Source organism: Arvicanthis niloticus, chromosome 4, assembly GCF_011762505.2.
Source record: "Arvicanthis niloticus isolate mArvNil1 chromosome 4, mArvNil1.pat.X, whole genome shotgun sequence".
In the NCBI taxonomy this organism is placed as follows: Eukaryota; Metazoa; Chordata; class Mammalia; order Rodentia; family Muridae; genus Arvicanthis; species Arvicanthis niloticus.
Window position 1 is genome coordinate 103858085 of NC_047661.1, and position 12972 is coordinate 103871056.

General features: G+C 42.2%; 1 long non-coding RNA gene across 1 annotated transcript; it reads right to left on the bottom strand.

Moving 5' to 3' along the window:
* Positions 1 to 2037: 2037 nt before the first annotated feature.
* On the bottom strand, positions 2038 to 10655 carry LOC143441913 (uncharacterized). The gene is made up of 2 exons (XR_013109665.1): positions 10387 to 10655; positions 2038 to 3271 (listed from the first exon to the last, which is right to left on the bottom strand). It is a non-coding gene; the product is annotated as an uncharacterized LOC143441913 (long non-coding RNA).
* Positions 10656 to 12972: the final 2317 nt, after the last annotated feature.

Sequence of the window (12972 nt, forward strand, 5' to 3'; positions counted from 1 at the left end):
TTCATCCTCAAAGTCTCACTAGAGCACACCTAACAATGGTAAACGTCACTTGTCCCCTGCACACAATTTACTGGCCCACGTCTCTGTCTCTGCATTTCCTGAGGCCTGCTGTCACCAGGGACAACCAAATAAGACCTTCCCCCAGTCCCTTGCCTGCTGGGTACTCCTGGGGCACACTCAACAGAAACGAGCTGTGCCCTATTCATTTTCCAGCCCGCGGTTATGACTACATTCTCCAAGGCCTGCTGGTACCAGCGACAAACATATAGCTAAAGGCCAGCTTAAGAACACAGGGGAGGTAGGGGGCACCTCCAGAAAGAAAAGGAGACCTGGGATAGGGGAGGCACCCAAGAATCAATGAGGATCTTCTTAGCTGTGACTCACTGCACTGGGGATATAGAGCCTGGGACAGCTGCTTCCTGTGGCCAGGCAGGAACCCCCATGGAGTTATAAGGACACCAACCCATCCACAAAACTTTTGAGCCAAAACTTATCCTGTCTACAAAAAAAAGCAGGGATTAGTGATGCAACAGAGACTGAGGGAACAGCCAACCAATAACTGGTCTAACTTGAGATCCATCCCATGGGCAAGCATCAATCCCTGACACTATTAATGATACTTTGTTGTGTATGCAGACAGAAGTTAGCATGGCTGTCCTCTGAGAAGCTCCACCTACTAGCTGACTCAGACATTTACAGACACTCACAACCAGTGGATGGAGCTTGGGGACTCCTATGGAAGAATAGGAGGAAGGATTGCAGTCCCTAAGGAGACAGGAACACTGCAGAAAGATCAGCAGAATCAACTAATCTAGACCTTTGGGGCCTCCAGAGACCAAAGTACCAACCAAAGAACATACATAGGCTAGACCTAGGCCTCCCAGCTTGTAGGTAGCAGTTGTGCAGCTTGGCTTTCATGTGGGTCCTGAACTAACAACTGGAATGGGGGCTATTTCAAAAGCTGTTGCCTGTTTGCGTGATATTCTTCTAGCTGGACTGCCTTGTCTGGCCTCAGTGGGAGAGGATGTGCCTAGTGTCACCAAGACTTGATGTGCTAGGGTGGGGGGATACGCAGGGTGGACCCCCACCTGCTCAGAGGAGAAGGGAAAGAGAGATGGGGGAGAGACTGTGGGAGGGAGTGACAGGGAGGGTGGCAGTGAACTGGATGTAAAGTGAATATGCAAAATAATAATAGCAATAATAATAATAATAATGACTTAAAAAACACAACCAACAAGAGCAATATGACACCACCAGAGCCCATCTATTCTGTTAGAACAAGGCCTGGATATGCTAATACAACTGAAGAAAAAAAAAAAAAACCTTAATTCCAACCTTATGAAGATAATAGAGGCCTTTAAAAGGAAATTAATACATTACTTAAAGTAATACAGAAAAATACAATCAAATATGTAAAGAAATTAATAATACTGTTCAAGACCTGAAGATAGAAACAGAAGCAATAAAGAAAACACAAACTGAGGGAACCCTGGAAACAGTAAACCTAGGTAAGAAAACAGGAACAATAGATGCAAGCATCTCCAACACAATACAAGAGATGAAAAAAAGAATCTCAGATGTAGGAAATACAATAGAAGAAATTGAAACATTTGTCAAAGAAATGTTAAATCTATAGAGTTTCTGACACTAACATCCAGGAAATTTGGGACACTATAAAAAGACCAAACTTAAGAATAGAGGAATAGAAGGAGAAGATTCTCACTTTAAAGTCCCAGAAAATATTTTCTACAAAATCATGACCCAAAGTATCATTACAAACATGCATTCCACAAAGTTGTAAAATCTAAATGAAATGGATGATTTTCTTGATAGATGCCACTTATCAAAGCTAAATCAAGATTATATAAATAGTCTAATAGACCTATAACCCCTAAGGAAATAAAAGCAGTTCTTAAAAGTCTCCCAACCAAAAAAGCCCAGGGCCAGATGGTTTTAGTGCAGAATTCTACCAGACTTTCAAAGAAAATATAATACCAACACTCCTCAAGTTATTGCACAAAATAGAAACAGAAGGAACACTGCCAAATTCATTTAATGAGCCCACAGTCACCCTGATACCTAAATCACACAAAGAGGAAGCCAAGAAAGAATTTTAAATCAATCTCCTCTATGAACATTGATGCAAAACTATTCAGCAAAATTCTTACAAGCTGAAGCAAAGAACACATCAAAAACATCATCCACTCTGATCAAGTAGATTTCATCCAGGGATGAAAGGTTGGTTCAACATATGAAAAATCCATAAATGCAATTCACCAGAAAAACAAACTGAATAAAACCACATGACTATCTCATTAGATGCTGAAAATGTCTTTGAGAAAATCTAATACCTCTTCATGATAAAAGTCTTGGAAAGACCAAGGATACAAGGCATACACTTAAGCACAATAAAGGCAGAATACAGCACACCTATAACCAATATCAAATTAAATAGAAAGAAAATTAAAGCAATTCCACTAAAATCGGGGACAAGATAAGGCTGTCCACTTTCTCCATATCTATTTATTCAATATAGTACTTTATGTTAGTTGTTTTAAGAAGTCTGACCACAGCTCAGAACAGACCACTCCAGACCACGCTGTTCCAAGGGGGAGGAGGTTTATTCAGGGGATAGGGCAAAGGTGGGGAGAGGAAGGTGGAAGAGATAAGAGAGAAGAGAAGTAGAGGCCGGCCATGACCACGTGGAGAGAGAGGAAGGTGGGGGAGGGGACAGAGAGGCAAGAGGGTAAGAGAAAGAGAGAGAGAGAGAGAGAGAGAGAGAGAGAGAGAGAGAGAGAGGAGAGAAAGGAAGAGAGGAAGAGAGAAAGAGGAGGGGGCAAGCAGCCCCTTTTATATTGGATCAGGTCTACCTGGCGGTTGCCAGGTAACTGCAGGGAGGAGCATACCTGGCTGTTGCCAGGTAACTGGGGAGGTGGAGTTCAGACAGAATACTAACATTCCTCCCTTTTTGGTTTAATTAAAAAAGAAAAATTAGAAAGAGGTGACGGTGAAGCAGGAATAGGGACGTTGTGATATCTGGCTACTTCCTGCTAGCATTGGGGGCGACGTGTTTCTAGAGGGAACATAGAAGAATGGGTATGGGGGTGTTTGTCCGGTCGTAGGAGAGTTGGCTGTTTCCTGCTGTCCAGGGTCTATGGGGCCATCTGAGGACAGGTCAGAAGGGGTAGGTCCAGTAGAAGCAGCTGTGTATGTGCCAGGAGATGGAGCATCTAGAGGTTGCTTCTCTGGAGTTGTTCTGGATGTGCCTGGACTTGACAAGATGTAGGGAATAAGATTAAGTACATTTGGGAGGAAAGAACATTTTTCTAAGATGTATATTTGAAACCCAGAGGGATCCCACCCTTTGGAATAGGTAAGTGGGAACTTTAGGCAGATATACTTATCCAGATGGCATCTGTAGATCTGAGTGGGTTTCCTGTAGCTTTTAAGTTTACAAAAGAGATAACAGCATGAGTTAATAACATAAGCAGTCTTTAAGATGAACCTTTGTTGGATCGTATAGTGGCATGTTTTATTAGAGGTAGGCGAGTTTATAGGAACTCAGATATTAGGACAGTGGCATAGCAAGAAGAGGAAATAAGAAGCATTTAATTGATGGCAACTGAGTTTAGTTAATGAGGTAACAGATAATATCTGTGAAAGCTTAGCTGTCAATGTAGTCAGAAGTCTGAAAGAGCAAACAATAATCTACCAGGTATATATTATTTTTAAAAATGACAGAGTCCACTAGCCAGCAGTTCCCATGATCTCCATAGTCTCTTGTGCGAAGTCAGTTTGACTTCCAAGCGCAGAAGACACAGGGCTTTTTCTCTGTGGAATGGATACGCGTGACATGAGAAATGACTTACCTTGGTTTAGCCAAGTCATTTGACTCACAGCATCCAGTTTAGCCCACTGCATTTGTTAGTGACCATATCATCGCATGCAATCCAGGTTGTATCTTCTAGGTGTCCAAGTCTTCTGAAACCATCTTGGGTCAACTGTGACAGGCTTTGGGAGTTCTGTCGGCCATAAACTTAAATATAGTATTAACAGACTTTTGACAAGATTGAGAGCCATAAGGTTTGGTTGTAACTGAATAGAATTTAATAGCAGTAGTAAAAATCTATTAAGACAGGATAGGAAAGAGTTTTAAGTAGCTTTGGCGGGTTCTGTAGGTAGAGAAAAGCACATTTTAGTATTAGCAGAAAACATTTGGCTAGGAACAGGATAAGAAAGCTGGCAATAGTGGCATACGATCAAATGGCTGGCAGGTTGGAGCTATGGGCCCGCATCTGAGGGCATAGTTGTTGCAGGTCGGGTCACTGTGGCAGTAGGGCGGGACTTCCTATTAGCAGCTGGAAGTCACTGCCCAGTGCCTTTGGCGGCTAGGGTCTGCACTCACTTTACAGGTCCTGGGCAGAGAGGGAGAGAGAGAGCCTCCCTCGAGTGTACAAGCAGCCAAGCCCTTTGCTCGGGTGGCTGTACACGGGGGAAACAAGTCCCAGAGAGGGTCCCTGGCAGAATGTAAGGAGTAGACCCAGAGCAGAGCTAAGGAACAGAGGGGAAGGGAGCAAGCAGGTCCCGGACCAGCTGCTTTTCAGGCAAACCGGCTGAGCCAAATGGTCACAGCCAGCAGCAAATGAAGAAGGCAAAATGGGGAAGAGGCCTGCATCAGCAGGTGGAGGACTGACCCTTGGGGGAGACACGCTAGGGACTAGAGCTTAGAGCCAGTGCTCCTGAGAGAGAGAACAGTCTGTCCAGGCCTGGCCTGGGGTACTCAGTTTCAAGAAAGAAACTATCTCAAGGGGAGAGGGGAAGTGTCCCATCCAAGAGTTCTAGAAGGAGGGTCAGGGGAAAAAAAGGGTTAGCTCTGAGCTCAAGAAATCTTTCCTGGGACCATGTGGATGGTTACTCTGATCAGTGGCAGATGGCTAAAAAAAAAAAACTGAGGTGGGGAACAGGCAGAACACATGGAGGGATTAGAGCGAAAGTAGATGAATGCTTGAATATAGGAAACCTCTTTCCATTTACCAGACTGCTGTATGTATGTATGAAGACCCTTTAAAATGACTGGGTCTAACGTGCCATTAGGTGGCCATTAGGTGGCCATTTTAAACCATTATCTAGAGGATACCAAATCCAAACCAATGTCCTAAGTAGTAGTTCAGCTAGGAGGCTAGTCATAGGACTGGGGCAGACAAATGCCAACACCTCTCAGCCCAGGGAAGGCTAGCCAGGCCTTATCTGGGCGTCTAGGGTCCCTCCCGCCAATTGGAATCTTCTTACCAATCAATATGCCGGTGTGTGTTTGCAGGCTTATATAGTCTGGTATCAGGAAAGTGGAACTGCAAAGTCTGTGTTGGCCTGTCTGGCTGCCTAACCCACGTGGCAGAGTACCACGTGGTGGGCCACAGGCGTAGTTAGTCCGCAGCAACGGTGAAAATTCACGCAGTTGGTGATGGCAGGTAGCAGCAATGGAGTCCATGTGGCGTAGAAGTGATGGTGGCGGTGGTAGAGGCAGGCCACGCGGCATCGGTCCCACCTGGCCACCGCATCTAGCGGCTGCGGTAGCCCGCAGCACAGCAATTCCCTAAGTTTTCGTATCCGAGTCACTGCACCAATATCTTAGTTGTTTTAAGAAGTCCAGCTCAGAACAGACCACTCCAGACCACGCTGTTCCAAGGGGGAGGAGGTTTATTCAGGGGATAGGGCAAAGATGGGGAGAGGAAGGTGGAAGAGATAAGAGAGAAGTAGAGACCGGCCATGACCACGTGGAGAGAGAGGAAGGTGGGGGAGGGGACAGAGAGGCAAGAGGGTAAGAGAAAGAGAGAGAGAGAGAGAGAGAGAGAGAGAGAGAGAGAGAGAGAGAGGAGAGAAAGGAAGAGAGGAAGAGAGAAAGAGGAGGGGGCAAGCAGCCCCTTTTATATTGGATCAGGCCTACCTGGCGGTTGCTAGGTAACTGTGGGGAGGAGCATACCTGGCTGTTGCCAGGTAACTGGGGAGGTGGAGTTCAGACAGAATACTAACACTTTAAGTTTTAGCTATATCAATTAGACAACTAAAGAATATAAAGGACATGCAAATTGGAAAAGAAGATGTCAAAGTATTGCTATTTGCAGATATAGTACACACAACTAACCCCAAATATTCTACCAGCAAACTACTACAACTGATAAACATCTTCAGCAAAGCGGCTGGATATAAAGTTAACTTTAAAGAAAGCAAAATCAGTAGCTCTCCTATACACAAATGGTTAATGGGTGAGAAAGAAATTAGGAAAACAATACCTGTCCAATAGCCACAAATATAATAATAATAATAATAATAATAATAATAATAATAATAATAATAATAATATAAAATATCTTGGTATAACTCTAACCAAACAAATGAAAGACTGTGGGCTTAGATTAAAACTACTTTATTTAAGGTTCTTAAATGCTTTAACCTCTCTTCTAACCCACTAACCAGAGATAGGGAAAAAAGATTAGTAGAAAAAGGGTATTGTGGACCTGTTTAGTAGTGGTCCCTTGGGGCAATTCTATTCTTCATTGTCAAGATAGCGGCAGTCCAGTAGAATAGCAAACATAAAACATGAATCAGTAGCAGTGTCAGAAACAGCAAGGCTGTTTCTAAGCAGCCAAAATCAGCTGCAATACCACAAGAAGTTCTTTGCCATGTTCCTCTCTACAAAGTGAAAACCAATGAAGACCAATGAGGACTAACAAAGTGTTGCATGGCATAGCAATGCAATAGTGTCTTCTCATTGTTTATTGGGTGTCGGGGAGCCAAACCCATGAAATTACCTGCTGTTGTGGAAAAACCTAGTCAGTTAAAGTACAAGGTTAAGAAAAGTCTCAGGCCCCAGGAACTTAAAAGAATGTCTGGTATTCCCTTGCCCGCCCTCCGCCCCCCAAACCCCCCCACCCCCCCCACCCCCGCTTACAATAGTGGGATGTTCTTAGGCATTGAGAATACAATAGTGGATAGCCTTAAGCAATGATCCTTGCCTAAACTTCCCATTTTGCTATGCCTTTATAACCTTCTGTCTGAAATTAAAATTTGAGAGCTTGATCAAAATCCTTGACTTGCTCTCCTTCTTCGTGTCTCTTGTCCACTCATTCATCTGCTCCTCCCCTCACCCCACCCCCAGGTCCTTGTTGAATTCCCCTTGGATTGGGGCAATGGGGTTCCATTTAAATTCTCTCCAAACATTGTGCACCCTCTCAAGTGTCTGTTTTCAGCAAAACATTACATGCCCTCTCACAAGTCAGCTTGCAGAAAAACATCATGTGATACAACTGAGTTGTTAAAGAAATCAGAAATGTCCAGTTCAAAAGACATGTATGATAAAGATTTCAAGTCTTTAAAAGAAATTGAAGAAGATATCAGAAGATGGGAAGTTCTCCTATACTCTTGGATTGGAAGAATTAACTTTCTAAAAATGACCTTCTTGCCAAAAGCAATCTACAGATTTAGGGCAATTCCCATCAAAATCCCAACACAATTCTTTAAAAACCTTGAAAAACCGATACTCAACTTAATATGGAAAAACAGAAAACCCAGGATAGCTAAAACAAATCTATACAATAGAAGAACTTCTGGAGGCATCACCATCCCTGATTTCAAGCTGTACTACAGATCAATAATAATAACAATCACTTGGTAGTAGCATAAAAACAGACAGATTGATCAATTGACTCAAATCAAAGAATCAGCATCAAATCAAATAATAAATTCACACACCTTTAGAGATTTGATTTTTGGCAAAGAAGTCTATACAGTCAACTATAAAATTGAAAAAAAAAAAAAAGAAAGCATCTCCAACAAACAGTGATGGCCTAACTGAATGTCTGCATGTAAAAAATGCAAATAGATCCAAATTTATTGCCCTGCACAAAACACAAGTCCATGTAAAATTATAGACCTTAATATAAAATGAATACACTAAATCTGATAGAAGAGGAAAGTGGGGAAAGGACTCTAATTCATTGACACAGGACACAACTTCCTAAACAGAACACTCAAAGCTCAAGTACTAAGATCATTAATTAGTAAATGGGACCTCATGGAAAATGAAAAGCTTCTGTAAGACAAAGAATACCATCAATAGGATAAAATGACAACCTATAGTATGGGAGAAGATTTTCACCAACTTTACATCCGACAGAAGGCTGATATCCAAAATATATAAATAATTGTTCAAATGTTCAGTGTCCTTAATCATCAGGGAAATGCAAATCAAAATAACCCTGAGATTTCATCTTATACCTATCAGAATGGCTGACATCAAAAACTCAAACAACAGCTCATGACGGTGAGGATGTGGAGCAAGGAGAACACTTATCTATTGCTGGTTAGAGTGCAAACTTGTACAGCCACTTTGTCAATAAATTTGCAAGTTTCTCAGAAAATTGAGAGTTGATCTATCTCAATACCTTAAGGAGCTATACCTCTCCTGGGCATATACCTAAAAGAAGTTCCACCATACCACAAGAACACATATTATGCATAACAGCTTTATTCATTGTAGCCAGAAACTAGAAAAAAACCATATATCTTTCAACTGAAGAATGGATTAAAAAAATGTGGTATGGGCCTAGAGAGATGGCTTAGCTGTTGAGATCACTGGGTGCACTTCCAGAGGTTCTGAGTTCAATTTATTGCAACTACAAGTTGGGACACAACCATCTGTAATGAGACCTGATGCCCTCTTCTGGCATGAAGGTGTGCATGCAGACAGGGCACTCACATACATAAAATAAATACACAAATCTTAAAAAGAAATAAAGAAAGAGAAGGGAGAGAGAGAGAGAGAGAGAGAGAGAGAGAGAGAGAGAGAGAGAGAGAAAGAAAGAAAATGCTATACATTTACACAATGGAGTATTATTCAACCATTAAAAAATCATGACATTATGGAACTTAAAGGCAAATAGCTAGAACTAAAAAAAAATCTTGAGTGAGGTAACCCATACCCAGAAAGACAAATATAGTATGTACTCACTTAAAGTGGATATTAGGCATAAAGTAAAAATAGCCATGCTACAATCTATAGACTCAAAGAAGCTAAGTAACAAGGAGGCCTCAAGGGGGTTGAGGGGGGAGAGACACTAAATTTCACTGAGAAAAGGAAATAGATTGGACATCAGAGATGGAGGGAGGGAGAAGACTAGCAGGGGGGAGGGGATAGGAACAGGAAGGATGAGATGCAGAGAAAACAGAGGGAGAGAGTACTGAGAGAGAGAACAGGGTTGGTCGGAGAAGCTCTAGGATGGGGTAGAAAGTTAGGACAATGGATCCTCCAAGAATCTCTGAGGGTGAACCAGCTAAGATTTGCAGCAATGGGGGATATGAAGCCTGAACTGGCTATCTCCTATAACCAGGCAAGAAGTACAATGTAGGTATTAGGACACCAACCCAGCCACATAACCTTAGAACCACAATTTGTCCTCCCTACATCATGTGCACTGGTAAAAGATGGAGCAGAATTTGAAGGAAGGGCCAACCAATGACTGGCTCAGCTTGAGACCCATGCCATGAAAGATAGCCTTCCTTTGACATTATTAATGATATTGTGCTATACTTTCAGACAGGAGCCTAGCATAACTGTCACCAGAGACACTTCACCCAGTAACTGATGGAAACTGATGCAGAGACACACAGCCAAACATTAAGTAAAGCCTGTGGAGTCCTGTGGAAGAGGTGCAGGAAGGATTGAAGGAGCCAGAGGGGCCATGGACACCACAAGAAAACCTACATAATCAATTAACCTGTCCTCACAGAAAGCAGACAACCGTAGAGCACACATGGAATAGACCCAGGCCCTGTGCACATACCTAACAGTTGTGTACCTGAATCTTCGTGTGGGACTCCTAACAACAGGAGCAGGGGTTGTCTGACTACATTGCCTGCATTGTATCCCTTTCCCTTAACTGGGCTGCCTAAATAGAAAAAGATGCACTTAGTCTTATTGCCACTTGATATGCCAAGGCTGGTTGGTATCCATGGAAGGCCTCTCCCTTTTCTGAGGAGAAGGGGAGGGGAGCAAGGGTAGATGGGGAGGGTGAGGTGAGAGGAAGGGTATGGGAGGAGAGGAGGGAGGAATGTAAAGTAAATAAATAACTTAATGGAAAAAAAGAAATTTGTGTTGTGCATGGTAGAAATGCATTCTAATGCCTTTCATCTCTCTTCCTACTTGGGCATTTTACAGTATTACCACCCATCAACACTGGGAGGATTGTTACCTTCCACGGAGATGACAGCACTAGAAAAAAAAAATACCTCCTGCCTAGATGAATAGACAATTCAGCAGTTAATTCAGGGAATTGTTGAGAACTTTTTTTTTTTAACCTATTACGGTTTAACTTCCGGCTGGTGCCTTACCATTCTAATTGCTTTGAGCAGTTCCCCTGTACAGACACAAACGCTTGACCTCCAACTTCTATCCTCTCTCTCCAGCGTGTGTCTAAGCACCTTTCAGCAATGTGTCAGCAGCCAGTGCCTCATTTCTCTCTCTTCCTTCGGGATGGCAACTTTAATTAGGTAGCTTCACCTCCCCACTTCCTCTACTCTGTGCTCAGTAATATTTTACTTGCAATTATCCCAAGCCACCTACTGATTGCCTCACAGAGTGAGCAGACCTTCTCTGACTGGAGTTTTTGGTTCCCCCCACCTTTGTTTTTCCTGGCAGATACAGTTTTGCCTTATAACACGTAACACCTACAGTAATTGCTGCTGCTTCAAAAACTCTGTGAGCTCTTCTCTGAGTGCTACTAAGCCATGCAAAAAGAGAGTTCGCAAAATAGAGATATTACTTTGTTTGTATCCCAGCATTCTCAGAGGGAGAAAAGTGCAAAGCCTTTCACCCTGGTGTCTCATTAATTCTGACAATACCCCCAGAGGCAGGGAAATGACGAGAACTATTATTCTTGTTACCGTGGAGAAAACACTGAAGAACCCAGAGAGGTTAGCTATCTTGTTGAAGGTGACACACAGTTATTTAGAGCCCAGAGGGGATTTTTTTTTTTTAATGCACACAAACTTCAGGTTTCTGACTCTTAAATAGTTCCTCCTTCTTCAGCTCTGCTTCTGTGTCTGTTTGCTAAGCCTGCTTCACGTTTACGTATTACATACACTTGACTCTGTCGTTTAACGTAGGGCAAACCCCAGAAAAAAAAAATCTCAGGTAGCTCTAAACAACATGTACATGTTCATATTCACCAGTAAGAAGAATCAAATGTCTAAGCAAGTATTCAGGCATCCAAATACAAAAGGCAAATGAAATTCCATGAGAGAAACAGCTTCATGTGTTTTGCAATTTATTGCACAGTGTACATAGCTGAGTTTCAGTACATTCTTGTTCCATGAAAACTGTGCAAGAAGGTTTATGTGCAAAGAGGGCTGTTGGGAGTACACCCTTGTGAGTTGAGTTTGGGATTCAGTTAAGAATGTCCTGGTGAGGTTGGCTGGATACATACTTCAAAACTGGTCTGCTGGATCCTTTCTAATTTCCAATCACGACATTACATCCTGTCCCCCAATAACAACAGCTTCTTTCACTACACAAGCCTTTCTAGTTTCATTCCTGTCCAGAATTCATAGTTGCCTTTCTCACAGCGACACTGTCTTATCTTAACTGTAAAGACAAATAACTACAGGAGGCTCATGGCCTTGCATCTTGTTATGTCCTTCAGAGATAATACTGTAATCTACAAACATCCTCTATTAATTTGCTTTTCCTTGTTATTGTCTCTCTTTCTGTCTTGGTTCCTGCCCCAGCCCTAGTAACTAGTATAGCATGTAAAAATTATAGGTTTCCATACACATTCAGTCAATGTGGCAAGATACCAGACTCCTCCCGTGACTGCTTTGCCTGGACTAAGTTCAGAACAAGGAGACTAAAGTCTGAATTCCTGAATTTACAACAGAAATCTTCTACTTATCTCAATCAGTTAAATCAATAGCTTTCTACTTCCTCATTATGAATGAAAAAAAATTAATAAAAACCCAGCCTTTGTGGTACCTTTTCCATAGGCTTATGTAAGTATGAAATGATATGCCACACAAGATCTTTAGCAGTTGGAAGGCAAAATGCTAACGTTATTTATAGCACAGCCCTTAATAGTAGAACTGACATTTATGGTAAAGACAGTGTCGTCTGTTTACCTGAAGTCAGTGCTGAAACTGTCCTGAGCTGACAGTACTGGAACTTGTGCAATTTCCATAGAAAAACATATCAGCTCTCCAGGTATTTTTGGAAGACACGTGGTCTATAAAAACCAAGGGATTTTCCTTACTTTCCTAGCAAAGCTTCTTTCCACAGGCTGTCACTGGTGCAGGGGACTGCGTGCACTTCCCATGGCTGTTACCATTTCCCACGGGGCTCTTCTTTTCACAATGTTCATTTCTACCTCCTTCAGATCACAGTTTCTTCCTGTAAACATTTTTCTTCCTTGGCACTTTACTGGTCTTCCCATGGGCCTTAGCAGGATGTATGTGGAGGGAGTCTGAGGGATGAGCAAGGGAAGGTGAGCAGGCTTGTGAATTGGGAGTTTGGGGGAAAAACAATGGGACAGCAGGAAAATATAGTTTTTTTTGTTGTTGTTGTTATTGCTGCTGAGTTGTTTTTCCCCAAGGAAGAAAGAGAGAGGATAGGTCAGTGGCAAACAGGAAGACAGGAAACTGATATCAATTAGAAAAATATATGAGCCACAGGAACTCCACTCCATTCCTTCTCATTTTTTTCTTAACAAACCTATGCTGACTCTTTTGTTTTGTTTTAATGGCATAACAATGAAGAGTAAAGTGAGCACTATTCATTCCAGAACTTTGAAAGAAGAGTATCTATTATGGTTTCTGACAAATAGTGAAGAAGCACTTAATTCCAAATAACAGAATGTTAATGATCCATCCAGCCGTATGCCAAGTGTTTTACAAATACCATGACCTCATTTAATTCTGTAACAACTC